The 27,820-nt window shown below is 41.9% G+C and overlaps 1 protein-coding gene across 1 annotated transcript in view; it reads right to left on the reverse strand.

The window, feature by feature from the left end:
* Sntb2 (syntrophin beta 2) overlaps positions 1-27,820 on the reverse strand; it is an 82,505-nt gene that overhangs the window by 53,484 nt on the left and 1,201 nt on the right. The gene's annotated exons all lie outside the window — the stretch shown is intronic.

Raw genomic sequence — 27,820 nt, forward strand, 5'->3', positions numbered from 1 at the left:
GAAGGAAGGAAGGAAGGAAGGAAGGAAGGAAGGAAGGAAGGAAGGAAGGAAGGAAGGAAGGAAACCCAATGCTAGCTTCGGTCTACACCAACTCTTCAAATATAAATACATAGACAGTAGATCAGCAACAGTCATCAAGTCTTCTTTCAAAATGTTTGCTCTGGGCCTGGAAAGATGGCTCAGCAGCTAAGAGTGTAAACTGCTCTTCTAGAGGTCCAAAGTTCAGTTCCTGGAACCCATGTTGGGAGCTCACAACTGCCTAACTCCACAGTTCCAGTGGATCTGACACCCTCTTATGGTCTACACACGTGTGATAAACGCGCGCGCGCGCGCGCGCGCGCACACACACACACACACACACACACACACACACACACTTTTTAAAAGCTATGTGGAGTGGCAAGTAACTTAGTGGCACTTTACTCCTAGAAGTGGAAGAAGAATCAGAAGTTCAAGGTCATCCTCAACTATATAGAAAGTTGGTGCCAGTCTAGCATATGTGAAACCCTACCCAAAGAAAGCAAGGGAAAAGAGATCAGAAGCTAATAGATATACTGTAGGCCAGAGAGATGGCTCAATGGTTAAAAGCACTGGCTGCTTTCCCAGACGTCCTGAGTTCAATTCCCAGTAGTCACATGGTGCTCACAACCAGCTATAATAGGATCGGATGCCCTCTTCTGGTCTGCAGGCAGGCATATGTGCAGAGCACTCGTACATAAAATATATATAAATAAAATTTAAAAAAGTGTTTTCATAAATTTGGGCAATGATGGCACACACTTTTAATCCCAGCACACGGGAGGCAGAGGCATGTGGAACTCTGTGAGTTCAAAACTAGACTGGTCTACAGAGCGAGTTCCAGGATAGGTTCCAAAGTTACACAGACAAACCCTGTCTGGAAAAACCAAAAAGACTTGTTACCTTTTCCAGAGGACCAAAATTGAGTTCCCAGCACCCTTGTAAAGTGGCTTACAACTGCCTGTAACTCCAGCTTCAAGGGATGGACTGGCCTCTGCAGTTACACACACAAACATATTTACACAAAAATCATAGTAAATCTTTAAAGACTTATTTAAAGCTGGGTGGTGGTGGTGGTGGTGCACGCCTTTAGTCCCAGCACTCAGGAGGCAGAGGCAGGCGGATCTCTGTGAGTTTGAGGCCAGCCTGATCTACAAAAACTAGTTCTAGGACAGGCACCAAAGCTACAGAGAAACCTTATCTCAAAAAAAAAAAAAAGGGGGGGGGTGGAGACAGAAAACATTACTCTTTTCCCCCTTTAAATGCATGTTTGGTTGAATGTACTATGTGTGTTCTTGTGTACCAATAGATGTCCTAGAGGACATCAGAATCCCTAGAACTGGAATTACAAACAGCTGTGAGCTGTCGTGTGGGTTCTAAGAATCAAACCTTGGTCCTCCACCTCCTGAGTGCTGGGATGAAGGGCTGCACCACCTGCCTTTGAACCAGCTTCCTCATGGTATTTCTGTCTGGCTTTTCACTTGCAAACTTCCTGCTTCCACCTTCAGAACAGTGGCATTACAAGGACCCACCACTTCTGTCCAGCTCCTCTCACCTCATTCTTACAGAGCCAGGGTAAATTAGAGATAATAGAATAATGAACAGGCAATGACACTTTATTTATTCACCTGCCTATACACTTGTGTATATACACATGCCACAGCATCTTTGGGGAAGTCAGGACAACCTGTGCAAGAACTCAGCTGAGTCATTTTTCCAGTCCCTATTTTGATGTGGGAGTGTCATATCAATCTGTTGATTTCATTGGCTGAGCAATAAAAGAAACTGCTTGGCTGGCCCTGATAGGTTAGAACATAGATGGGAGGAGGAAACAGAATAGAATTCTGGGCGGAAGAGGAAGTGAGGTCAGACTCTTCTCTGCTCCCGGAGAGACCCTACAGCTCAGCAGAGATGCCATGCTCAGCTCTCCCAGGATGGATGGAGGCTAGAATCTCCCCGGTAAGTGCACCTTGGGGTGCTTACACACATCATTAGAAATGGGCTAGTCCAGGTGCAAGAATTAGCCTGTAAGGGCTAGAGTTCATGGGCCAAGCAGTTCTTAAATGAATACAGTTTGTGTGTTGTCATTTCGGGCATGAGCTAGCCAAGCGGCCGGGGTGTTGGGGACGCAGCCCCGCTACCGCTCTTATTTCAACACTATTTGGTTGAAGAGTCTCAATAAGTAGCTGAGGATGACCTCAAATTCACTATGTAATGAATAAAGACTGGTCTTGATTTTCTAGCTTCCTGCCTCAGTTTCCCAAGTGTTGGGACTACAGACATGCACCATTATGCCCAGCTCTGGAACAGCTTTGGATGTGTGCGAGTTTGTCCTTGGAAGTGACAGCCCACGTGTTAATAACAGCATCTTACAAATCAGTAAGAGTGCTTATCCAGAGATTATATTTATCTTTGTGCATGGCAAGTCCTCCTCTGCTTCCGGGAGATTATTCTAGGAAAGGAGAAAGATTCATTACTGTAGTTAAGTACATATCTAAACTCCATATAGCCCTATAAATGATCACATTTGATAAGATTAATGAAATGCTCTCTGAGTTCAAGGCTAGTTTGGTCTACAGAGTGAGTTCCAGGGCAGGCTCAAAAAAAAAAAAAAGTTCTTTTGTTTTTTGAGACAAGGTTTCTTTGTAGCCTTGGCTGTCCTAGAACTTACTTTGTAGAGCAGCAGGCTGGCCTTGAACTCACAGAGATCCATCTGCTTTTGCCTCCTGAGTACTGGGATTAAAGGTGTGGAGTTGAAGATGTAGTGGTAATTAGTAGGCCTGTCTACCATGTGAAAGGCCCTGGTTTTCATGCCCAGTACTAAGATGGGTATACTGTGTGGAGTCTCTCTCTCTCTCTCTCTCTCTCTCTCTCTCTCTCTCTCTCTCTCTCTCTCTCTCTCACACACACACACACACACACACACACACACACACACACACACACAAGCATAATCCAAGAAAACTGAAGCCCCCCAAAAATCAGAAAATCCCTGTCATTTTCTCCTGTCCTCTCTTATTATCCTCCCCTGGACCGAATTCAAGGCCTTGTGCACACACAGCTCAGCTTCCAATCTTCTTCTTTTCTTAATTGTTTCTGATCTTTAAGATACATGCAGTACCAGATTTCCAAAGAAAAATACATAAAAACTTTAATAAATGTTTCTAGCTGAAAAACTGCAAAAAAAAAAGATACATGCAGTTACCATATGTAAAGATTATTCAGCAACCAGCACCAAAACATTTGCTCCTGGGGTCTTTATAACTAAAATCAGAAGTAGTCAGGTCTTATCTAAGAGTAACTTAATAATCTTACCAGTATGAGAGCAAGTGAACATTTCATCTAACTCCTACTTTGGAATGTGAGAAAAAAGTCAGTTGTGATGACACTCATTTGTCACCCCAGCACTTTGGTGGTTACAGCAGGAGGATGGCAAGTTAGGCTAGCCACAGAAACAAACAAATAAGCAGCCAGCTAGGAGAAGGGGCTCATGGCTATAACTTAGCACCCAGAAAGTTGAAGCAAGAGGATCTTGAATGTCTGATGGCAGGCAACCTGATACTGTGACTCAAAAAACCAACTGATTAATAAATTGGACAAAAAAAAAAAAAAAAGATTCTGTCTGACTATAAACCAGGCATGGTGGCACCTGTAACCCTAGTGCTTCAAAGACTAAAGCTGTAGATTAAAGAGTTCAAGGTCTGCCTGGGTTATGTAGTAAATTCAAGGCCACCCTGAAATACACAGTAACAACCTGTCTTGAAAAGAAAAGAGAAAAGTCGTGGAGATGGACTCACTGAATAGAGATGCTTATGCAGCAAGACTGAAAACCTGAGTTCAATCTCTGGAATCAAAAAAAAGTGGTATGAACATCCACCACCTATCTCTCTCTCTCTCTCTCTCTCTCTCTCTCTCTCTCTCTCTCTCTCTCTCTCATCTCCAGTAAGCTATTATCATTCCTGTTTCACAGAGAAGAGATCTAAGATCCTGAGNAGAGAGAGAGAGAGAGAGAGAGAGAGAGAGAGAGAGACAGAGAGAGATAGAGAGAGAGAGAGAGAGAGAGAGAGCGCATGTGAGGTAGCTTAGCAGATACTTTGGTGCCAAGGGTGACGACCTGAGTTTACCCTCCAGAATGCACATTATGGAGAGAATCAACTCTAGCATACTGTACTCATACATACAGTGTGATACATGCATGTATGCACTTACACACACTCACACGATGGAAAGAGACAACTCCAGCATATTGTAATCCGATCTCATACATACATGCATGTCTGCACTTACATATACACACACATATAACAAATAAATGACCATTTAAGAAAAGAATGAGGATCAAACAGCAAACATGTATCTAAGATAATGATCTGACAAGGGTACATTTTTGCTGGGATCTGTCGCATGTGTCATTCAGGCTGCCTCAACCTCTCACAACCCTTTCATCTGTTTCTATAAACAGACCCCTTTTAGTCAGAGCTTTTTCATCCTATGGCAATGCATCTTATGACTATCAGACATAAGACTTAAAACCAGGCTCAATATGTATCATGCTGTCCACTATAAAAGCACCAAATGGTTTGAGTCACCAAAAGCAGTACAGAGGAGCCTGAATAGTCACTGGCACCTTTTCCTTGTCAAAGACATCCAGGTAATGATGCAGGGAGAGACTGGCTGAGAAAGCAGCATGGAAACCCCTGCCAACCTACTTCTCAAAAAGCTATCGAAAAAATTATGCATCCCACGTGTCCATCCTAGATCTTTGGGTTTCAATTTTTCTGTGTGTAAAATTATGATAGCTTTCTTAAAATAGTCATTACAAGGTATAATAATGTATGGAGAGAGATTTTCAGAAACTGTAAAGCCATAAAGATGTGGGATATCATTACTTTTTTCCCAATGCAGCAATCAGGACTTGATTTTTTGTTTGTTTGTTTTTGTTTCTAGACAGAGTTTCTCTGTGAAACAGTCCTGGTTGACCAGGAATTCACTTTGTAGACTGGGACAGCCTCGCACTCACAGCAGTCCACGTGATGGAATTAAAGGTGTGCACCACTACTGCCTGGCTAATCTTGACATTTTTACATGCTCAGAAATTAGCACAGTGCACAGCAAAGAGCATAAGCTCAGATAGTGTTTCTTGTATGAATTTGTGCACCACTAGTCAGGAACTCCTTCCAAGAAGTATTGTCTGGGATTGAAGAGTTAAGAACACCCAAGTTCAGCTCCCAGCATTCATATAAGGTGGCTCACAAGTGCCTGGAACTCCAATTCCAGAAGATTCAATACCCTCTTCTTCTGTGGACACCTCCACTCACAAGCACATCCCTCATCCCCCACATATGCATAATTAAAAATAAGCCTTAAAAAAACAACAACAATGGTGCTGAAGAGATGGACTTAACTGGCTGCTCTTCCAGACGACCAGGTTTTGAATCCCAGCACCCACAAGTTGTCTCTAAACTTAATTTTGTCCCAGTTCCAGGGAATCTAGGCACTTTTCTGGCCTCAATGGGCACTTACTTACATGCAGGCAAAAGACCCAAACACATAAAATTAAAAAAATCTTTCTTGTCAAATCTTGGTCATGGAAAGACAATACATGTGCCCAAGCAGAAAGACAGACATGAACTAGTGCATGCAGGCTTACAGCACAAAAGCAGAGACACAGACAAAGAGGAAGTCATGGTCACAGAAACCTAAGCAGCTAGGAAAGTCTAGGACACAGGCTCAAGGTCAAAAGAAGTCAGCTGCTGAGTCACTAGTTGAAGCGTTGTCAGATTGAAAGATAGCCTTGCCTGTTGTGGGTCTTCCTCTTTAAGGAAATACAAAGATAAAAAATAATGAAGTATTTCCTCAAACATCAAAAACCAGTTCCTTCAGAGCAGAGTTTGAAGTCACCACTACAAGGGAGACTTTAACTTTAGAAGATAATGGACAGCTGGGTTTGGTGGTGCAGGCCTTTAATCCCAGCACTTGGAAGGCAGAGGCAGACAGACCTTGGTGAGTTTGAGACCAGCCTAGTCTACAAAGTTCCAGGACAATTAGGGCTGTTACACAGAGAAACCCCATCTTGGAGAAGGAAAGAAAAAAAAAAAACAAGTCTCACTCATTTATACCACATTAGTCTTGCTGAAGGAATAGAGGTGTAAGATATGCTAAAGATTCCCCCTGCCCAGTAGTAAAATGAAGTTTTCCATACATTCTAAAAACACTGGCAGTTTAGCCCTAATCCATAAATCCAAGTAACACCATTCAAGCACAAAGAAAATCTTTTTCAGTTCAGCATTATTTTTTGTTTGTTTGGTTTGTTTTTTAAATTTCCAGTTTTTGTTGAATAACGGAAGAATGATTAAACAGATAATGATAAATGGTCTTGTTATAGGTTGAATGTCTTTTCAAACAGGGTCTCTCTTTAGCCTTGGCTGTCCTGGAGCTTATAAACTAGGCTGGCCTCAAACTCACAGAGATCTGCCTGTCTCTGTCTCCCAAGTTCTGGGATCAAAGGCGTGAGACATCACTGCCTGGCTATATATTAAGTATATATTATTATACTTCAAAGGCCGATGTGTTGAAGCATGGCCCCTAGCCTCTAAAACAGATAGATGATGGAATCTTTAGAAGATGGGTTATAGTCACAGGAAGTCAGGTCATTAGGTACATGTTCTCAAAGTAAAGTTGAGCTCTCTGGCCCCTTCTCTCTCTGCCTTCTGGCAGAATAAGGAGCAGCTTTGTTCCACCACATTCTCCCACCAGATGTTTGGCCTCACAGGTCCCAAAGCAATGAGGCCAACAGTTCAATCGACTGAACTCTCTGGAACACTGAGCAAAAATAAAATTTTCTGCTCATTACAAACCACAAATTTATCTACAATTTTTTTAACAGTAATAGAAAGGTAACAAATAGTTTTACATTTGAAATGGCTAATAGAACACCTTGAAAATGGAATGTGGTGGCTCATGCCTCTAATCCCAGCACAAAGAAGGCACAATCAGGAGGATCAATGCAAATTTGAGGTCAGTCAGGACTATGTAGCAAGATAGAGGGAAGCCTGGGCTACATATTGAGACACTGTCACAAACAAAGCAAAACAAAAATGAAGCAAGGAAGCAAAAAAAGAAACCCAAAAAAACTTAAATAAACACACAAATACATACAAACACAAGCACGCACACACACACACACACACACATATATATATATATATATACACAAAAACACAAACACACAAAATGCATAAACATACTACTCGTGCACGCAGACATACACCTTAAAAGAAACATTGTTTCTCTAGAGTATCCTGGAAGATTATATTAGGATTTGATTCAATAACATTTCCTTTTGGGGGGGGGGAGGGGGTTTCAAGACTGGGTTTCTCTGTGTAGCCCTGGATGTCCTGGAACTCACTCTGTAGACCAGGATGGCCTCGAACCCACAGAGATTCACCTGCCTCTGCTTCCTGAGTGCTGGAGTGCTATCACTGTCCAGCTATAACATTTTTTTCTAAGGCCAGGTGGTGGTGGCACACACCTTTAATTCCAGGACTCAGGAGGCAGAGGCAGTCAGATCTTTATGAGTTCGAGGCAGCCTGGTCTAGTTCCAGGACAGGCTCCAAAAGCTACAGAGAAACCCTGTCTCAAAAAAACAAAAACAACAACAACAAAAAATATTTCTTTCTATTTCACTGAATTTAACTTATCCCTTTTTACTGTAAAGGAACTGAGCTTTAACAGTAACAGAACATAATAGATGAAAGGGCTTTGTGAACTTACCTAAACAATCACTGTGAATGAACAGTATGAGAATACAGGATGTTCTCCTATAGCTACCCCCGTGACAAAGTATCACGTACTGCAGAAGCATCCAGAAGGGTGGGATAATATACTCTTATCACTGTGCCCTTTCCTGTAATTGCACATTTTTGCTCTTCAAATTTGCACGTATTCTTACTTACGTGACAATCTTAGCATCAACAGTATTTGGGATGAATCCTCATCACAGCTAGCACAGTAAACAATGTAGGTTCTTGGGCCATATTGCCTGCATTTCTCTCAGACTTTTCCTTCTTGGGCAGAACCCAAAGCCTCAAGTTACTTATGGAGGAAGCAAGAATATCTCTTTCAGAGGCAGAAGCATCCGCTGTAAAGCAGTTGGAACAGGGCCTAGCAAGCTCTCCATGCTTAATGAATGCTAGCTATTTTAATCACTACCCATCTTCTGAAGAATATTAGTATTCTGAAAAACGATAGATATTTTGGGTCTAAGAAATAAAAATAAGGTTCAAAGAGCATCTCGGGAGGTTTCATCTTAAGTAAATAAATTAGATCCTTTGTAGCAAAGAAACAAAAAACTAGACTCTCCAGTCAATGTAGTCCTTTTATCCCTTCTCATTCTGGCAAACATACTCTTAACTTCCTGAGTGACTTCTTATGTCTTTTTTCCTCTTTCATTCAGTGATTCTCCATCCAAAGGCATGAAAATAGTACAGAACTTTTAACTGTCCCTCAGCATTCCTGACTTCACTTTGGTTGTATAGAAAATAAACCATGGCTGGAAAGTAGTTCAGTGGTTAAGAGCACTGGCTGCTCTTCCAGAAGACCCCGGTTCAATTCCCAGCTACCACATAGCAGTTTACAACTGTCTGTATCCTGTTCTGGGGGATCTGGTGCCTCTTCTACTCCCCGGGATCCTGTATGTGGGGTACATAAGAGTTCTCTCTCTCTCTCTCCTCTCTCTCTCTCTCTCTCTCTCTCTCTCTCTCTCTCTCTCTCTCAGGTGCACATATAAAAAGATTTCTCTGTATAGCTCTGGCTATCCTGAACTCTCTCTGTAGACCAGGCTGGTCTCAAACTCAGAGATCTGCCTGCCTCTGCCTCCTAAGTGCTGAGAGCACTTATTAATGCTCTCAAGACTTGTCATAATATTTCGATCTTTTAAGGAAGATTCTGAATTGACCTCAGCTCTGCTAGGGAGCAATATGCTCCATCTACTGTGTAACTCTGTAGGATCTTCTCTATTCACTCCACAAGGATGAAATTCCTCTCAGAACATGTCAAAACTGGTCAGAGCTCAATTTGCTTTCCTATTCACTGGTTTACATGACACAATAACTTAAACTTGGAAACAAAGGCAGTTTAAGAAAGGCTTGAATGGAACTCAGTGGAAAAGTGTTTACTTAACATGTATACTTGTCCCAGGTTTATTCCCAACAACACGCACCAAAACACAAAATGTAATGTAGCTAACTGTACATGTGGCATGTGCTTGTGAACTCACTGTCTGAGAGGCTAAGGAAAGAGGACCTCCAGTTCAAGAATGACCTGGGTTACACAGTTAGGACCTTGTCCCCACCCCCCAAAACAAAACAAAAAACAAACAATAACAAAACAAACAGAAAGAAAACAACAACAAAACAGGGCTGGTGAGGTGGCTGAGGAAGTAAAGACACCACCAAGCCTGGGGACCTAAGTTCAATCCCTAGCACTTATATAGAAGTAGAGAATCAAGTTGTCCTTTGATCTCCATATAGTCATTCATGTACACTCAAATAACAAATAAATGTAATAACAAAAAAAAACAAACAAACTCCAATCAAACAAAAGAGACAATCAAGCTAAAAAATAAAGAACCAGTCACCACGGTTACATTGTGAGTTCAATGCCATTCTAAGCTACAGAGGTTCAGTCTCAAAAAACAAAATAAACAAAAAAATGAAGCAGAGTTGTTTATAGGAGATATAAAAAGGATTTTATGGTATATAATGAATTGTGCTTAGCAACACGCAGGTTGCATTAAAGCATTTCTAGTAAGCATCCTTAGAAAGTTTAGTTTTCTTTTTCATTTAAGAGAAAGTTATAAAAAATATAAAAAAAAAAGACAAAGAGAAAGTTATATTTCAGTTTTCCCTCTTTCAAATCCATCTCATGTTACCAGGTTTTAACATTCTTTATTTGGGTCAGTAGGGGCCATACATGTGAAATGTGTTGTTTCAGATGCAGGGAAGAGGAAATGGAAAGAATATTATACAAATAAAAGGCTGTGATATCAAACTCACCAAACAGGATGCCAGAAGGCACATCTAAGGATCAGTGGACATGACAGGGAAGGAAAAAAGATAAAAGAGGAGATCCTTTCCTGTGTTAGAAGGGGCCAGAAGACGTATCTGTCAAATAAGAATTCTAGTAAAATGGTCTCTGGACAGGGTGGAACTGAGGGTGGACTGTGAAGAAAGCACTTGACCTTTGGGACAGTCAACTGTGCATGCATAGGAAGACTTTTTACTGCAGTCTGCTACACTGTATTCCTAGCCAACTTAAAACTAATAGCACGGAAGCAAAGCAAGATCATCACTACAGAATAAAAAGACCTGGGTGGGCAGTACTGACACAGGACTACGGAGGCCAGCCTGGGCCACAGGATACATGAGACCCTATTTCAAAATGACAAAAACACTAAGAATTTGATCTCCTGTGAAAGTCAGAGCAGTCACTACCACCACCAGGACAAACAAGCTCCATGTAAATTACACAGAAGGCCAAAAATAATGTGGTCATCTGGAGGGCGAGTGAAAACAAGTGCCTGGGCCTCAGGGCACTTCACTGAGACGGATCACTAGAGGGTCAGTGTTGGAACTTCATATGCTGGCAGGTCATTTGAAAATCTTCCTTCAGTTTGAGACTATTCTCAAATATGTTTAAGGATTCCCCAAACTTAAATCTAAAGGGGCTTCTTTAGGCTGATGGCCTTGAGACATCCTCTCTTCTAGCCTGCAGGCATACGTGTAGGCAGACCCCTGTATACATAATAATCCTAAAATATAAATAAATCTACACGGTAGGAATTTTATGGACTTTGTCACCCTTCATGATTAGTGAACAGATCATAAACTGGTACTTTCCTCCCATCACACAGAATCCATCCATTTACTTCCTCATATCCTGTGTGTGCAACTCATCTTCCACCCAGAACCGCAGGCCAAGAGAAGTCTAAGGTAAAATATTTTAGGAAAATTATCTGCAGAATTGATCATATTACATAAACGATGAAGACTGCTCATAGATATTTTAGTCAAATTCAAGATCACTTTACAGGTAAGTACAAAACACTGTTCAAACTTTTCTTTCTGTTAACCCAAGAACAAAAATTTCTCAGGTGTTTCTGGTTTTCTTCTCTTTACTCAGGTTTTTGAAGTTCATTGTCTTTGGCAGTAAGTACAACAATGTGAACAGATTAACATTCCTTTCAGTTTGTACTCTATCTAAACCGGGATAATACCCAGTGATTTAGCAATGCTTCCCCTCCCCACCCCAAGTTGAAAAATGCATTCCTTTCATAAAGAATTTTAGGGTTTTTTTCCTTTTTTTTTTTAATTGCTGAAATTAATACTTTAGGACAAGAAAAATGACTCGGGGTTAAGAGGGTTTACAGCTCTTGCAAAGGACCTGAATCTGGGTCCCAGCACCCAGATTGGGTACCTCATAACAGCATGACTCCAACTCCAAGGGGATCTGGTTCCTCAGGCCTTTGGGGAAAGAAAACTCACTCATGCACATATACACATGCACACACATAATTAGAAACAATAGAAAAAAAAACTCACAAATTAACACTTTACTAAAGACTATTAAAAGATTTCCATGTATTGCACTACAGGAGCTTGAACATACAAGATAAGACTTTTACCACTTAGCTATATTTCCAGTCCTCTTTATTTTACCTAGGGTCTCATTAAATTTCCTAGGCTTGCCTCCCAATGCTATAGCCTTAGACAAGTACTTTAAGATTCCAATACTCAATTTCTTCATATTTAAAGTGCATGGAGCTAGGAATGGTGGTACCATGTGCTTTTTTAATCTTAGTTACTTAGAATCTAAGGCTGGGAGATCCACTTTAATTAAGGAGTTTGGGACTAGCTGGGCAGCACTGTGAGACTCCATTTCAAACAAATAGGGCTGGGACCTGACAATGGTGGCACGTGCCTTTAACCTCAGCGCTCAGACGGCAGAAGCAGGAGGATCTCTGTGAGCTAGAGGACAGGAAGAACTGTTTCACAGAGAAACTCTGACTTGAAAGACAAAATTAAAAAAAAAGCAGCAACAACAACAAAAATAAACCACAACAAACCAAAACAAAAACCAGGGCTGAGGATGTAGAGTGCTTGTCTAACTCACACGAAACCTTGGACTGATCCCCAGCACACATCAACTGAAGGCTCCTGTCTGCAATCCCAGCACTTGGGAGGTAGAAGAGGAAGATAAGTAGTTCACGGTGATAATCTTTGGATACAGGAGACCCTGTCTCGTATAATAATGATGTAATTAAAGAGGATGATGTCCTAGGACCAATCTAGGCCCTCTGCATGTGGGTGACCGCTATGTGGCTTGGTCTTTTGTGGGGCCCCTGGCAGCAGTACCAGGACCTGTCCCTGATGCATGAGGGACTTTGGAACCTATTCCCTATGGTGGGATGCCTTGCCCAGCCTTGATGCAAGGAGGAGCTTGATCCTGCCTCAACTCGACATACCATGCTACATACCATGCTTTGTTGACTCCCACAGGAGGCCTTACCCCTTCAGAATGGAGATGGAGGAGGGGTGGATGGAGGGGGAGGCTATATGGGAGGTGAGGGGAAGGGAACTGGAGGAGAGGAGGAAGGGGAAACAGTGGTTGGAATGTTTAAAAAAAAAAAGAGGATGATGTTCTATGAGTTGTTAAAGTTGTTATAATGCATAAAATTATGACAGGAGTTCTCAGCAAGTCATTTAATTTCTATTTATATCATTATTGTATGAATATATATATATGATGTATATATATGCAAATGTACATGCCATGACCCAAATAAGGAGATCAAAGAACTCAGAAGTCAGTTTCTTTCCACTGGGATCCAGGGATCAAAAACTCAATCAGGCTTGTGCTGCAAGTAACTTTACCTGCTGAGCCATCTGACTGGTCCTGTTTTAATTAAAAGAAAAGAAAAGAAAAACCTATTTTATATATATGAATGCTTTGTCTGCACTCATTATATACACAACATGCATCCCCATCTTTTAATTTTTAAAAATTTACAAGATAAAAGACAAAAAAATTTAAAGTAAAATTTAGGTATAAAATGTAGGACTTTTAGTTTCCTATTTGTTTCACTGTCTGTTCCGTTACAGTGGATACAGATCTGTATAGCAGCCACCCTATTAATATTTTAGTCTGATGCCTTTTCAAATCTCCATATACATGACCCAGGCCTAGACCAGTCTCTATCATCTCGGTTATAATGGCATAGTCCAAGAAGCAGACAAAGTAGAGCTAATCAGAATCCTTTTCTGAGCCGGGCAGTGGTGGCGCACGCCTTTAATCCCAGCACTCAGGAGGCAGAGGCAGGCAGATCTCTGTGAGTTCGAGACCAGCCTGGTCTACAAGAGCTAGTTCCAGGACAGGCTCCAAAGCCACAGAGAAACCCTGTCTCGAAAAACCAAAAAAAAAAAAAAATTAAAAAAAAAAAAAAGAATCCTTTTCTGAAGCTGACAAGTAGGAAGTTACGTATCTGGTGGGAATTATTAAATCAGGATGACATATATAGCTGAGTATCTCTTGCCTATAATCCCAGCACTCAGGAGGCAGAGAGTTCAAGGCCAACCTGGCTATCCAGTGAGAGATCTTGTTTAAAAAAAGTTAGGGCTAGATAGTCCTAGAACTGCTGGTGCCATTTTAGCTGACTATACAGAACTGTGATTTAGCTCCACAACAGAACTGTGATGGCCAAACAAGGTAATTTGAGCTTTTGGATTCTACTGAATCTAAACCTAGTGCCACCCCCAGTCTTAGGAGTTACCTGAGGTAACACATGCCACTTCAGCTTAAATTAGTGTGTTTGGTTTTCTGCAACCAAATAGTTCTTGCTAAAATAAACGTGTATATTCTATTTTGATAAACAAGTATTTCTATCTAAATCTATTTCTGACTCAAAGGCCTAGCCTAAGAGTGCTCCTCCCATTCCAGATCTCATATACCAGGGCCAGACTTGTTATGTAGATGAAGATGAGCTGGAATTTCTGAACTTTCTCTGCCTCCAAGTGCTAGAACTAGAGGCATGTACCACACCAGGTTTATGGAATGCTAGGAAAAAACTAGGGTTTTGTTCAAGCTAAGCAAGTACTACCAACTGAGCTCTATTCCTAGCCCAGATGCTATATATTTCAGTTGGCCTATCTGGAAAATAGATGATAATGAATATTTGTAAAGTTATTAGAAATTCATAGAAAATCATGTTCAAAGTACAATTAAAATAAATGTTGAGAATAACTTAGAGTGGTATGGGTTTTTTCAAAAGCTCTATTTGCTGTACTCCAGCAAATCTATTCTACTTTCCTTTCACAGCTGCCTATAAAATGCCTAAATCTTGGGGCTGGAGAGATGGTTCAGAGGTTAAACACACTGGCTGCTCTTCCAGAGGTCCTGAGTTCAATTCCCAGAAACCACATGGTGGCTCACAACCATCTATAATGAGATCTGGTGCCCTCTACTGACCTGCAGACATACATATAGTATACATATGTATATTATGTATCCACGTACTGTATACATAAAAAAAAAAAAAGATTCCTAAATCTCTACTATCATCTTCTGATGGTTCTAGAACAATGTAATGGCTATTTCTTGTTTATAGCTGCAACCATCCATTCAATTCTGGTAGCACCACCTTTATCCTTTCAGAAACTCTCACCCCCAGCTTATGTGTTTCCAGGTATAAGGTAAGTTTCTGACTTGTCAATCATCATATAGAACATTCATTGGCCATCTGATGGATAGATGAACGATGAAGGTCTAGTGTTCGTTTTTATTGAAAAAGGATATTACTGGTGGTGGCACATACCATTAATCCCAGCACTTGGGAGGCAGAGGCAGGTGGATCTCTGAGTTCAAGGCCAGCCTGCTCTACAAGAGCTAGCTCCAGGAGAGGCACCAAAGCTACAGAGAAACCTTGTCTCAAAAGAAACCAAAAAAAAAAAAAAAAGAGAGAGAGAGAGAGAGAGAAAAGAAAAGGGATATTACAAACTATTAGTTGATATGATAGAAAGTTTGCTCCAAGTAAATAATGGATTTAGCTACCTCATGAATTCAAAGCCAGCCCAGGCTGTGCCACATGGGACCCTGTCTCAACAACAATAAAAAATTATTATTTTTCAAAATTTCTTAGCCATTACAAAGTACTTTAAGTGCTAGATATTAAATATTACATTACAACATACAGTACAATGTGATAAATTTAAAAATTCAAATAGAAAAAAAAATTAGAAAAAGAGTAGAAAATCCAGAATCAGCAGAATCAGTCCACACACACCAAGAAAGATGCAATAGCTGGGCACAGTGTAGCACACCTTTAATCCCAGGGAGAGGTAAGACAATCTCTAGAGTTTTAAACCAGCCTAGTCTACACAGAGACTTCCAGGGTTACACAGAGACCCTGTTTCAAAATAATAATGATGATGATGATAAAATTAAATAAAAGATATTATGTCAGATCAATGATAAAAAGGCAGGTGACAGCACTAATTAAACAAATATGGCTTTGACCTGTCTTTCTCCACATGGCACTCGGGGTAACCACCATCAATTATCACACTTAGTTACATAAGGACTGACAAATAACACCGAGATAATCAGTGGACTATTTGAAAAAATAAGGTCTTTCCAGATTTTCACTCCACTGTGTGCATAAAGAGTTAAACAGAGCCAACAAAAATGGCTCAACTGGTAAAAGGTACTTGTCTCCCAAGGCTGGTGACCTGGTTCAGATCCTGAAGTTAAAGGTAGAAGGAGAAAACTGACTTTACAAAGTTCCCCAATGACTGACACAAGCATCACCCCACTCCACCAATACAATTTTTTAAAAAAAAGTTAAAACATAAAAAAATGAAACCATTTAGCTGGGTGTGGTGATGCACACCTTTAATATTAGCACTGGCAGAGGTAGGTGGATCTCTGCTGAAGGCTAGCCTGGTTTACAAATTGAGTTCCAGGAAAACCAGGATTGTTACACAAAGAAACTCTTGAAAAACAAAAGAAAACAGAAAAGAAACTATAAAAGGAAGAAACCAGGGCTGGCAAAATGGCCCTAATCACCAGCTGATAAACCCAAGTCTGATACATTGTAGAAGAGAACTGACTCCCATGGACTCTTACATACATCACACCCCATGGCGCGCACACACACACCCCACAAACACCATACACAATCAACCAACCAACAAGTAAATAAATGTAAATGCAAAACAACTTTAGAGATTAGAACACAGTCTCCTTAGCACAGCTGGCAGTGTATCAGTCCTACAGAAAGCCTGAAACAAAGCTGCTGCAAAGGAGTTCTCCTAAAAAGACAGAAAAACCCCAGGGGAGAGGACAGAAAAAAAGTCCCTGCAAACCAATAAAACCAGAAAAAAAATTACATGGCAGCACACACCTGGAATCCCAGCACTGAGGAGGTGGAGAATCAGATATCAAGGTCATCCTCAGCTACATAGGATTTTTTTTTTTCTTTTTTCTTTTTTTTGGTTTTTCGAGACAGGGTTTGTCTGTGGCTTTGGAGCCTGTCCTGGAACTAGCTCTTGTAGACCAGGTTGGTCTCGAACTCACAGAGACCCGCCTGCCTCTGCCTCCCGAGTGCTGGGATTAAAGGCGCGCGCCACCCTCGCCCAGCTACATAGGAAATTTAAGCCACCACATTTCTGTGACAAAAAGGCCTGCCTGCTACAACAGCAAATTAGAAGGCAGTTTTGACTACACAGTGAGATGCTGTCAGTAACAAACTCAATAAATGTTCCCATCTCCTTAGCTAGATAAGTTTACTCTTTTCTTTCCTTTTAAAACTTACTTTATGGGACTGGAGAGATGGATCAGCAGTTAAGAGCACCAGCTGCTCTTCCAGAGGTCCTGAGTTCAATTTCTAGCACCCACATGGCAGCTCACAATTGTCTGTAACTCCAGTTCCAGGGCATCTGACCCTCACACCAATGAACATAAAATAATAATAACTTAAAAAAATATTTTATTCCAAGCCAGGCATTGGTGGAGCACGCCTTTAATTGCAGCACTTGGGAGGTGGATCTTTGAGTTTGAGGCCAGTCTGGGGACAGAGAGAGTTCCAGGACAGGTTTCAAAGCCACAAAGAGAAAAACCTGTCTGGAAAAAAAAACAAAACAAAACAAATTTATTCCAGGTGGTAGTGGTAATGCACAATTTTAATCCCAGCACATGGGAGGCAGAAGTAGGAGGATCTCTGTGAGTTAGAAGCCAGCCTGGTCTACAGAGAGAGAGTTTCAGGACAGTCAGAGCAAAACCCTGTCTCAAGAACAAAACAAAACCCCAAAATTCTTTTATATTCTTTTATATGGATAGGTGTTTTGTCTGTGTGTTATGTCTGTGCAGTACATGCATGCCCAGTACTCTCTGTAGACCAGAAGAAGACATTAGATCTCCTGGATCTAGAATTGCAGATGGTTATGAGCTGCCATATGGGTCCTGGGAACTGAACCCTGGTCCTCTGAAAGAGTAGCCAGTGTTCCTAACTGCTAAGCCATCTCTCCAGGTCCTTTCTTTTTCTTCCCTGAGAGGATCTTACTGGCCTGGAACTCACTGTGAGGATCAGGCCAGTGGTAAACTTGCTTCCGCCTTCCCTTTGTATTATTTGTAAACCAAAACTTTCCTTCTCAAATGCCACACAGTAGACTTACACTGTCTGCCTGCTTTAGAACACAGCTGAACAGTATGAGTGCCATAGCCTCCATTTCCTCTACTGTTCCTGGGTAGAACTCTCACAGCAAGTCACAGTCCACTTGTCACCGTATCCTGTCCTAGCTTCCTTTGAAATAATGACTTTATTTTCCTGACTAAGCATCTCTGGGATCAAAGCACCAGTGCTTAGTTAACAGAAACTCGCTGCATCAGTTTGTCCCAAGTGTCAAATCCGTAGGTGCACAGACAGCCAGAAAGAGGCTATCTAGGCAGGAGAAGGTCCCTAGTGTGTTCTGCTATGTCTTTGGCAAGAGTCTCCCTCTAGTCTCACTCCATGGCTGTCACCTATGTTTTGGATGATTTTCCTGCAACAGCTGAAGTTTCTCCTAGCTCTGTTCTTTCCTCTTTGCACAGCCTCCAGTGCATCCACTGCTGCCAACCTAAAATTCTGTTCCCATCATGTCACTTCCTGGCTCAAAAACAGACTGCACCACCCCTCCATCTCTGCAACCTCTCCCTCACTCTACTGTCCTTTCATACAAATATGCCAATGCTTCCCTACTTAAACAATATAGTAACAACCCCGAAAGTGAAACTATATACATCAGTCAGTTCTGTCACCACCTTTGTTTCTTTCATTTTGCTGAGCTTTAAAAATTATAGTCTACTTGCTGCCCTCTGCTCCCTGCACCCTGATGAAGCAGGGGACAAGGACACTAACGATCTTATTCTGTCAGACCTAGTAGACTTTCTATTTCACAATTTTCCCCTTTGTAAATGTGTCTGCCTGTTAGAATGCCGTTATGCCATTCTCTGCACCCCCACCCCCACCTTCCTGTGCCATCACCTCCTAGATTCTTCCTCTACCCTGGCTTTAAAAGCAGAGTTTCTACAGGATTCCACCCCGGTTCTATTTCTCATTTGCATTACTCTCGATGACTTCATCCACAATTACCACCTCTACCCTGATGTCTCATAAATATTCAGTGCTGTTCTGACATTTCCCTTGAGTACAGACTTGGATGTACTTCCAACCAGCTTCTGGCCTTTTTCACCAGGATATCACACAGGTAACTCAAGTGCAACATGCCCTAAAATGAAGTTCTCCCTATCTCCCTGAGACAGGAAGAAACAGCTCTACGTGTCCTGGAACTCCCTCGGTAGACCAGCTCACAGATCCCCCCCTACCTCTGCCTGCTGAGTGCTGGGATTAAAAGCTTGCACCACCACTGCCCGGCTAAAATGAAGCTCTTTATTGTTATCTCAAACTAGTTCTTTCATGTTCATTTTATGGGCTTCCCCCCTTTTATGTGTTCTTTTGTTATTTAAGACAAGGTCTTAAAGTCTCAGTCTTCCTACCTTTGACTCCCAAGGATATGAGCATGTGAGGCATGTTCCCTGTTCTTGCTGGTTTCACAACTGTTCAGCTTCCCAAGACAGAAATCTTGACTTTTGCTCCATTTCTTTCTCTCCTATTTCTACCCCTTTTTTTTTTTCCCCCTTAATTGGTGTTTGTCAGACAGAGTCTCTACATATTCCTGGCTGTCCTGGAAATCACTATGTAGACCAGGCTGGCGAGGTGGGATTAAGGAGAAACACCATCACAACTGGTCAGTTCAACTTTTTTCTTTTTTTTAAACCTACAGCACACATGCCAGACAAGTGATCTAGCAATAAACTATATCTCCAGATTTCCCCCTTTTCTTTCCTTTTTTCTTTCTTTCTTTATAGTTTTTCAAGACAGGGTTTCTCTGTGTGACAGCCCTGGCTGGCCTGGAGCTCAGAGACTGGCCTGCTTACTAGCTCTTCCTTTTCACTTTTGTTTTCAAACAGGGCGTTGCTAAGTGGCCAAGACTGACCACTCTGTAGGTAGCTCTAGAAGGCCTTGAACTTGTGTCCTCCCTCCTCAGCCTCCCAGATAGCTGGGACTTCCGGGCTGTGCCACCACCCTGACCAGTATCAACCCCGCAGGTTCACACTATCCCACCTAGTCTCTAACTTAATGGTATTGGGAAAGCCTCAGAACTTGAGCTTCTCAGCTTCATCTGCTGCCCTCACCCTTCCACAACCCTCCCTCATTTAAAGAACATGTGCGGCTTCCCAGGCCCAAGCCTTTTTGACAATACATCTCTAATCAGTAACAATTTGAGCAGACTCTCAAGAGTATCTTTTAGTGCTATATATTATAAAAGTGTATAAAAATACAAAAATAGGGTTGGAGAGATGGCTCCTAGTACCCATGTGGTAGCTCACTGCATCCCAGGGAATCCTAGAGTCCCAGGGGAATTCTATCACCCTCTTCTGGCTTCTGTAGGCACCAGGCACACATGTGGTATACAGACATACATTCAACCAAAGTGCCTATCACATAAAATAATAACAAAATAAAATACAGAAATCAAGAACAAATGAATAAAAAAGGAAGTAAAACTACATGAAGTCATTCGAGTATCAGCAGCTAAGTGACTCAGTGCAATATATATTAGGGTGAAGTTCATTATTAATGATAATGTGGGCAATATCTGTATTTCAAATGGATTCCTTGACTGTTTTACTTTCCAGATAGACTTCCTGACAGATCTAATGACCTCATCATGTGGCAAGAGCTCATATTAGGATGGAAATATTGGGGGCTGGAAAGATAGCTCAGCAGTTAAGAGCACTAGTTGTTCTTGAAGAGGACTCTGGCTCAATTCCCAGCATCCACATGGCAACTCACAACTGTCTGTAACTCTAGTTCCAGGGGATCTGGAACCCTCACACAGATATACATGCAGGTCTAAATTATCAATGCACACAAAATAAAAGTAAATTTATTAAAAAAGTTTTAAGATGGAAATATTGGTCTAGGCATGGTGGTATATAGCCTTAATCCAGGCACTTGGGCGGCAAGAGGCAGGAGGATCTCTGCATTCACCAGCTTTGCCCACACAGGAAGTTACAGGACAGCCCAGGAATATTCAGAAACTCTGTCTCAAAAAAGGGGGGGAGGGGGATATTTTTTAAAAAATTAAAAAAAAAAGCACTGGCTTTTCTTGCACCCATATGGTGTCTCACAACTGTCTGTAAGTCTGTTCTAGAGGACCTGACATCCTCTTCTGGTTCCTGAGGACACTGTACAGGCATTGTATACAGGTATACATGCAGGTAAAACGTGAATACACAAGAAAAGTCTGAAGCTGGGTATGGTGGTACACTTGGGAGACAGGACTTAGGAGACAGGCGAATCTGAGTTCCAGGACAAGTCAGGGCTACACAGAGAAATCCTGTCTCAAAAGGCCAAAAATAAACAAAACAAACAAATAAAAATTCAAATTATAGCCAGGCGGTGGTGGCACACGCCTTTAATCCCAACACTCAGGAGGTAGAGGCATTCTACCTCCTGATGGATCTCTGTGAGTTCAGGCTAGCCTGGTCTACAGAGCAAGTTCCAAGACAGGCTCCATAGATGCACAGTGAAACCTTGTCTCAAAAAACATAAATAAATAAACAAACAAATAAATAAATCTGAATTGTCTTTAATTTAAAACGGGGGGTGCTTGTCAGCTCAGTCTTTTTGTTATAGTTTGCAGTGTTACAATTATCTTCAAACGTATGGTCCACTACATATAAACCTCTAAGCTAGTGGTTCTCAACCTTCCTAATGCTGCGACCCTTTAATATACAGTTCCTCATGCTGTGGTGACCCCTAACCATAAAATAATTTCATTGCTACTTCATAACTGTATATATCTGATATGAGACCCCTGTGAAAGGGTAATTCGATCCCCCAAAGTGGTCATGATCCACAGGTTGAAAACTGTTGCAAGTCATATGCTCATCTTGTGAAGATTAGTTCAGGGCAGATAATATAAGATGAAGCTACTCAACAAGATAAGTTCCAACCTGACAGCAGCAAGCGTATGAGTAAGGTCACCAGGACCAACTCCTCTTCCTTTATGAAGCTTCCTTTCTTCCCTTGGCACATTACTTTATTAAATATTCACAAAGCTCAACTTCCTTTTCTATGTTAGAGACCACCAATTAGCACTGTAACCACAGCCCTGATGATCTGCCTCTGCCTACTTTGTGCTGACTCCTAGCATACATTTCCTAATCCTTCTCATGTGTTAACTCCAGGCTGTAATCTCAGTCAGGAGACTGAAGCAGCAGGATCAAGGCTGGGCTGCACAAGATCTTGTCTCAAAACGACCACTTGGTTATGCTTTGTGAAGGAATGTGTGTCTGCACACACGAGCACAACCCCAGCTTTCTTATGACCTCCATGTTGTCTCCTTTACACATCTACCTCTTTCCACGGCAGTCTTGCCCCTGTGAAAGTATTTATCCCAAGCTATAATTGTCCCTTATTAGCCTAAAGGGTAGGGACCACTCCCAATTTGGAATTCCTAGCATCTACCACTTACCTTGTTTGCTATGGGTACCTGTTAAATGCTGAGTGACAACACAAAAAAGATCCAGTTCCTCTGGCTCTTTCAAAGTCTTGCATAAACCTAATTGGTTTTACTTTCTTCCCGTGGGTCTGTACCGGTCAGCTCTCTACTGTTTCCTACTACATGTCATGCTCATTTGGCTTTTGTTCAAACTACTCTCTCAACTTGGATTGACTTCCATCTCCAAAGAAGCTGTCTGGACGTCAAGCCTGAGATCAAATTCCCCTTCCCTCCACAAGTCACATTCAAGTATACATCCCCCAACTGATTACTCACTTCAGAGAAACCTCAGCAGATTACACATTTTAGCAATTATTCTCCAACTGATAGTCTTCTGCTTCCCCAACTTATTTTTCCTTTAAAGGCAGAATCTTGCTTATATGGCCTTAGACAGGTCTTATATTTGCAATCCCCCACCTCAGCCTCCTGAATGCTCAGATTAGGCATGTGCCAGCACACCTAGTTCTCGCAACAGCATTACATTCTTTGATGCCAAGAATAATCTTCAGCTACTTTTGCACACAAACGGCTCAAGACACGGAGACACGGGAGCCAGTTTGTAAGTGGACTGTAGAGAAGAGAAGACACTGGAATAGGTTTCACTCCCTTTCCATCACTAGGCTGTTAGGTATCCTCAACCATCTCATTTAATGTCATGGACTGCCTGCTTCTTATTTTGCAGAATAGACTTCAGCTTTTAAAATTTCTGGGAAAAGTCAGTAAGATACCTCAGTGGGTAGGGGTGCTTGTCACCAACCCGGACAACCTGAGTTCAATCCCTGGCCTACATGGTGAAGAAGAGAACTAACTCCAATAATAATAATAATAATAATAATAATAATAATAATAATAATAATCTGACCTCTACACATGAACCATGCTGCATGTACACATACACTTAAATAAATCTTTAAAAGAATTCAGGCGGGGTAGGGGGGTGTGCCAAAGAGATGGCTCAGCAGTTAAGAGCACTGACTGCTCTTCCAGAGGACCCGGGTTCAATTCCCAGCACCCACATGACAGTTCACAACTGTCTATAACTCCAGTTCCAGGTAACCCAACACCCCTGTCAAAACACCAATGCACATAAAATAAAAATAAATTAAAACAACAGCAATTCAAGGGGAGGAATTTTGCCTAAAGAAAACAAAATCTCCCCATCAACACTCCCCGACCAAGTCAAAAGATATTCTTTGTGAACCTCAGTTTAGTTAGCTGTACAACAAAAATAAACACCCTACTTTAAAGGGCCATATGGAGAACAAATGAAAAAACAGGCGGTGCTGGTGCACGCCTCTAATCCCAGCACTTGGGAGGTTGAGGCAGGCAGGACTTCTGAGTTAGAGGAAAATCTTGACTACAGAGGGAATTCCAAGACAGCCAGGACTACAAAGAAAAACCCTCTCTATGTGAAAAGCCCCTCATAGATAGGGCATTATTTTTTGTTTGGTTAGCACAATGTACTGATCAAGTCGAGAACACTAACTTTTTTTTTTTTTTTTTTTTTTGGTTTTTCAAGACAGGGTTTCTCTGTGGTTTTGGAGCCTGTCCTGTTAGACCAGGCTGGTCTCGAACTCACAGAGATCCGCCTGCCTCTGCCTCCCGAGTGCTGGGATTAAAGGCGTGCGCCACCACCGCCCCGCACTAACTAGTTCTTTAACATCAGCTCCAAACTACAGAATGTTCTCTTAGTCACTAGCTATATCTCACCGTCATGAACAAAGACACATTTTGATGGAAAAGTCTAGTAACCTTCACCCAGAATGTAATGTATGGTAGAAAGTTAGCAGTTGAAGTTATCAATTGAGACCTAAATTATAGCTTGGTTATGGTTCCTGGAAAATGTTCTTAGAAGTTTCATGACTGAGCCCAGCGGTGGTGTACCATACCCTTAATTCCACACTGGGGAGACAGAGGGGGGCGAACATGGAGTTTGAGGTCAGCCTGCTCTACAGAGTGAGTTCCAGGACAGCAAGGGACACAGAAAAAAACCCTGTCTGCCGCCCCCCCCCCCCCCCCGCAACCAACCAAACAAAAACAAGTTTTAATTGCTGTTCTATTATAATTAATTACTTTCCCACATAATGGCAATAAGTTTTAGAGGGTATATTTAGCATGAAGGAGCCTCTGTCAGAAATGCCTTACAAAGTAGAAGATAAACCAGGAGGAATTCAAGGTCATCCCTGGCTATTCAAGGCCAGGCTAGCTACAGGAGACCCCACTCAAAAATCCAGAATGAAAGGGGTGGTGGTAGTGGTGTCTGACTACAGTTTGTTTGATTTGCTTGTTCTTTAAGAGATTAATGAAGAAATATGAAGCTGGGCATGGTGGCATATGCAGAGGCAGGCAGATCTAAGTCCAAGGCCATCCTGGTCTACACAGGGAGTTCCAGGCCAGTCAGAGCTACATAATGATCTGACAAAAAAATAAATAAATAAAATAACTAACAGGCCTTTCCCCTTGAGACTGGGGAGGGTAAGAGAAAAGGAGCTGAGTAAATTTTTGACAAGAGACTGGAGGAAGAATCCCTTCACCTCTCCAAGATTAAAAAAAAGAATCCTTTAGTACCATTCTCTAACCTCACGCAACCAGACACTAAGGCTGCTGTTGACATGTGGGTGGCAAAAATATGCCTGAAATTCCTGCCCACACCACAAAAAGAATATTATTATGCTACGTCAAGCAAGACAAGGCTTCAGGCATCTAACGGAGGAGTAATGTCCCCCACTCCATACTCCCTAGGCTGTCATGGCCCACCCCTCCAGTGTGGGGATTATGCACATGCAGCAGCACCCTGAGAAGAGTGGCCAAGCATGTTAGCACAGGCCTATAACTGCGGCCATTTGGAAGTGGAGGCAGGAGGAACACAAACTCAAGATCAAACTCACCAGTTATATGTCTGAGGAGAGAGAGCGTAGCTACATGAAACTCTGGCTTAAGGAAGGGAAAAGCCTGTCTGGAGGAGGCACCACCTCTCCATTTTAAATAGTTTAGCTGGCTCACTAAATGACTCTTCTAGGGTTGTAGTATTTGAGCAATTTTATTTTTACATTCCTTGTTTTAAAAAGGGAACACCACAAACTCACCATACTGACTTACCCACACCTATATAGACAAAAACTGCTTGTCTTACACAAAATTTGAAAACAAGACTAGGTAAAAAGGCTTTCAATAAATGTTACTATGCCACCATCTGTAAACCTGTTTCTAAAGGCACATAAGGCCTATGACTGAACTAATGAATACTGGGAAGAATTTACTAGACGGCTGTCATTTTACAGCTATGAATAATACCAGGTTCAAGCCACTGGTAAACAAAAACCTTTTGTTTTGCATTTTAATATGGCATGAAGAGTTGAACTGTCTATCCATCACTACTGCACACCACGAAATTCAATATTCTGGCTCTAAAAATGTACACCCGAATACTCACCTAGACCAGTGTCAAGGTACTTTATTCTTACAAGCCCATGCAAACTGTGCTGTACTTTCACTCCTTTCGTCAGCACTGATTTCTGGGCAGTGTCTGGCCCTACCTAAACAAGACTTATAAATAAGACATTGTAAAAGTGGGGCACTGCAATTTCACAATTAGAGCACTTTTAAAAAATCACAATTTTTTTTACAGTCTTCAATTAAGTATACATGTCTGTGTGTGGGCATGTGCATGTGTGTTCAGGTACCCTTGGAAGACAAAGTGTCAGATGCCCTGGAACTAGAGTTCCAGGTGGTTGGGAGCCATCTGATGTGCATGCTGGGTACTGAACTGGGCTTCTCTGACAAAGAGGACAGGGTCTCAGCCACTCAGCCATCTCTCCAGGCCCATGTTACTTCTTTCTGTTTGGTTTTTCAAGACAGAGTTTCTCTGTATTGCTCTGGCTGTCCTGGAACTCAAATTTCCACCTGCCTCTGCCTCTGGGATTTAAGGGTATGCCACCATCACCTGGCCCATGTTATTTCTTTATAAGCTATTTTTCCCCAAGTATCACAAATTTATAAAAAGGAGAGATGGCGCCTGGTGCTGGTGGTACACACCTTTAGTGCCAGCACTCAGCAGGCAGAGGCGGGTGGATCTCTCTGAGTTCGAGATCAGCCTGGTTTACAGAGCGAGTTACAGGTTTCCCTATGTAGCTCCAATGCTACATAGAGAAACCCTGCCTAAAAATAAATAAATAAATGAAGAGATGGCTCGGCAAGTAAACTGGCCGCTCTTTTTTTTTTTTTTTTTTTTTTTTTTTTTTTTGAGATAGAGTTTTCTCTGTACCTTTGGTGCCTGTCCTGGAACTAGGTCTTGTAGACCAGGCATGCCTCGAACTCAGAGAGCCCTCTAGGCTCTTGCCTCCAGAGTGGTGGGATTAAAGGCATGCACCACCACTGCCGCTCTTACAGAGGACCTAAATTTGATTCCCATTACCCGCAATGGATAACTCTAGTCCCAGGGGATCTGACACTCTCTTCTAGCCTCCAAGGGATGTACATGGGACACAAACAGGTAGGCAGAACACTTCTATGTAAAAATAATAATCTAAAACAATTTTAAGTGAAAACTGAACTGGATATGGAGGTACATGCCTGTAAATCCCAACACTCATGAGGCTGAGACAGTGAGATGACCTTTTTGAGGCCAGGTTCCCTCCTCCCCCCTCCCATTCACTCACACACACACACAAGCTGGGCATGGTGTAACTTGCCTTTAATCTTAGCACTTGGAAGGTAGAAGCAGACCAATCTCTGTGAATTCCAGGTCAACAACAATAAATACAAAGATGAAAATGATTTTGTCAAGTTATATACTTACGGCTTCTTATTTGATGATTTTCTACCCAACCCCAGTCCTTCCCTTTGGTTCTCCTACCAGTGATCCTTCCCCTTTCTGACTCATCACTTCCTTGAATCTGTAATCTGGCTCAAAATCTGGCTCCTCGGGAAGCCTGGACTAAGCTCATTTCCATCAAATACTCTCTTGTTTTTTTTTTTTTGGGGGGGGGCACCACTGTGTAGAAGTAGCTGGCCTGGAACTCATTATGTAGACCAGGCTGACCTCCAACTCATAGAGGATCTGCCTGCTTCTGCCCCTTGAGTGCTGGAATTAAAGGTGTGAACTACCATGACTTCTTAAATTTGTAATCCTTTAGCCCCTCATAGTTTGTATTACGAAATCAAGTATTTAATGTTTTTCCTCCTAAGAAGTTGTTCTGTGTTCCCTATCATTTCCCCACACAGAGATAAAATGGGGACAGCACCTTTCATATTCTCTATTACACAGCTAGCAGCAATAAATGCCCCTGGAATGACTGACTCAACAGAGGAAATGAAGCTGGACGTGCAATTATTTCTAAAGCAAGCACCTGGCTTTTCATCTACAATACTCCATCATCTTCGACATGCACGAGTCTTTGGAGAGGAGATTTAATTCTATTTCAGTTGCATCAATCCATATGAAACACAGCACACAGATCACATTTACATCGAAGGTAAAGAATAACTGGTTAGATGGTACGGTTTCTGGATTCTTATAAAATGCCTACTGGTCTTGAGGCAGCACGCCTGCGAGCGGTAGGAAGCTGGCACTAGTCTCTGGCAAAAGGGGCGAAACTCTAGTTGGCAGTAAAATGCTCCAACACGTGAGCCTCCACTGTTAA

The sequence above is a fragment of the Alexandromys fortis genome, unplaced genomic scaffold (assembly GCF_014885135.2).
Source record: "Alexandromys fortis isolate MF-2015 unplaced genomic scaffold, M_Fortis_MF-2015_v1.1 scaffold_1, whole genome shotgun sequence".
Lineage (NCBI taxonomy): Eukaryota > Metazoa > Chordata > Mammalia > Rodentia > Cricetidae > Alexandromys > Alexandromys fortis.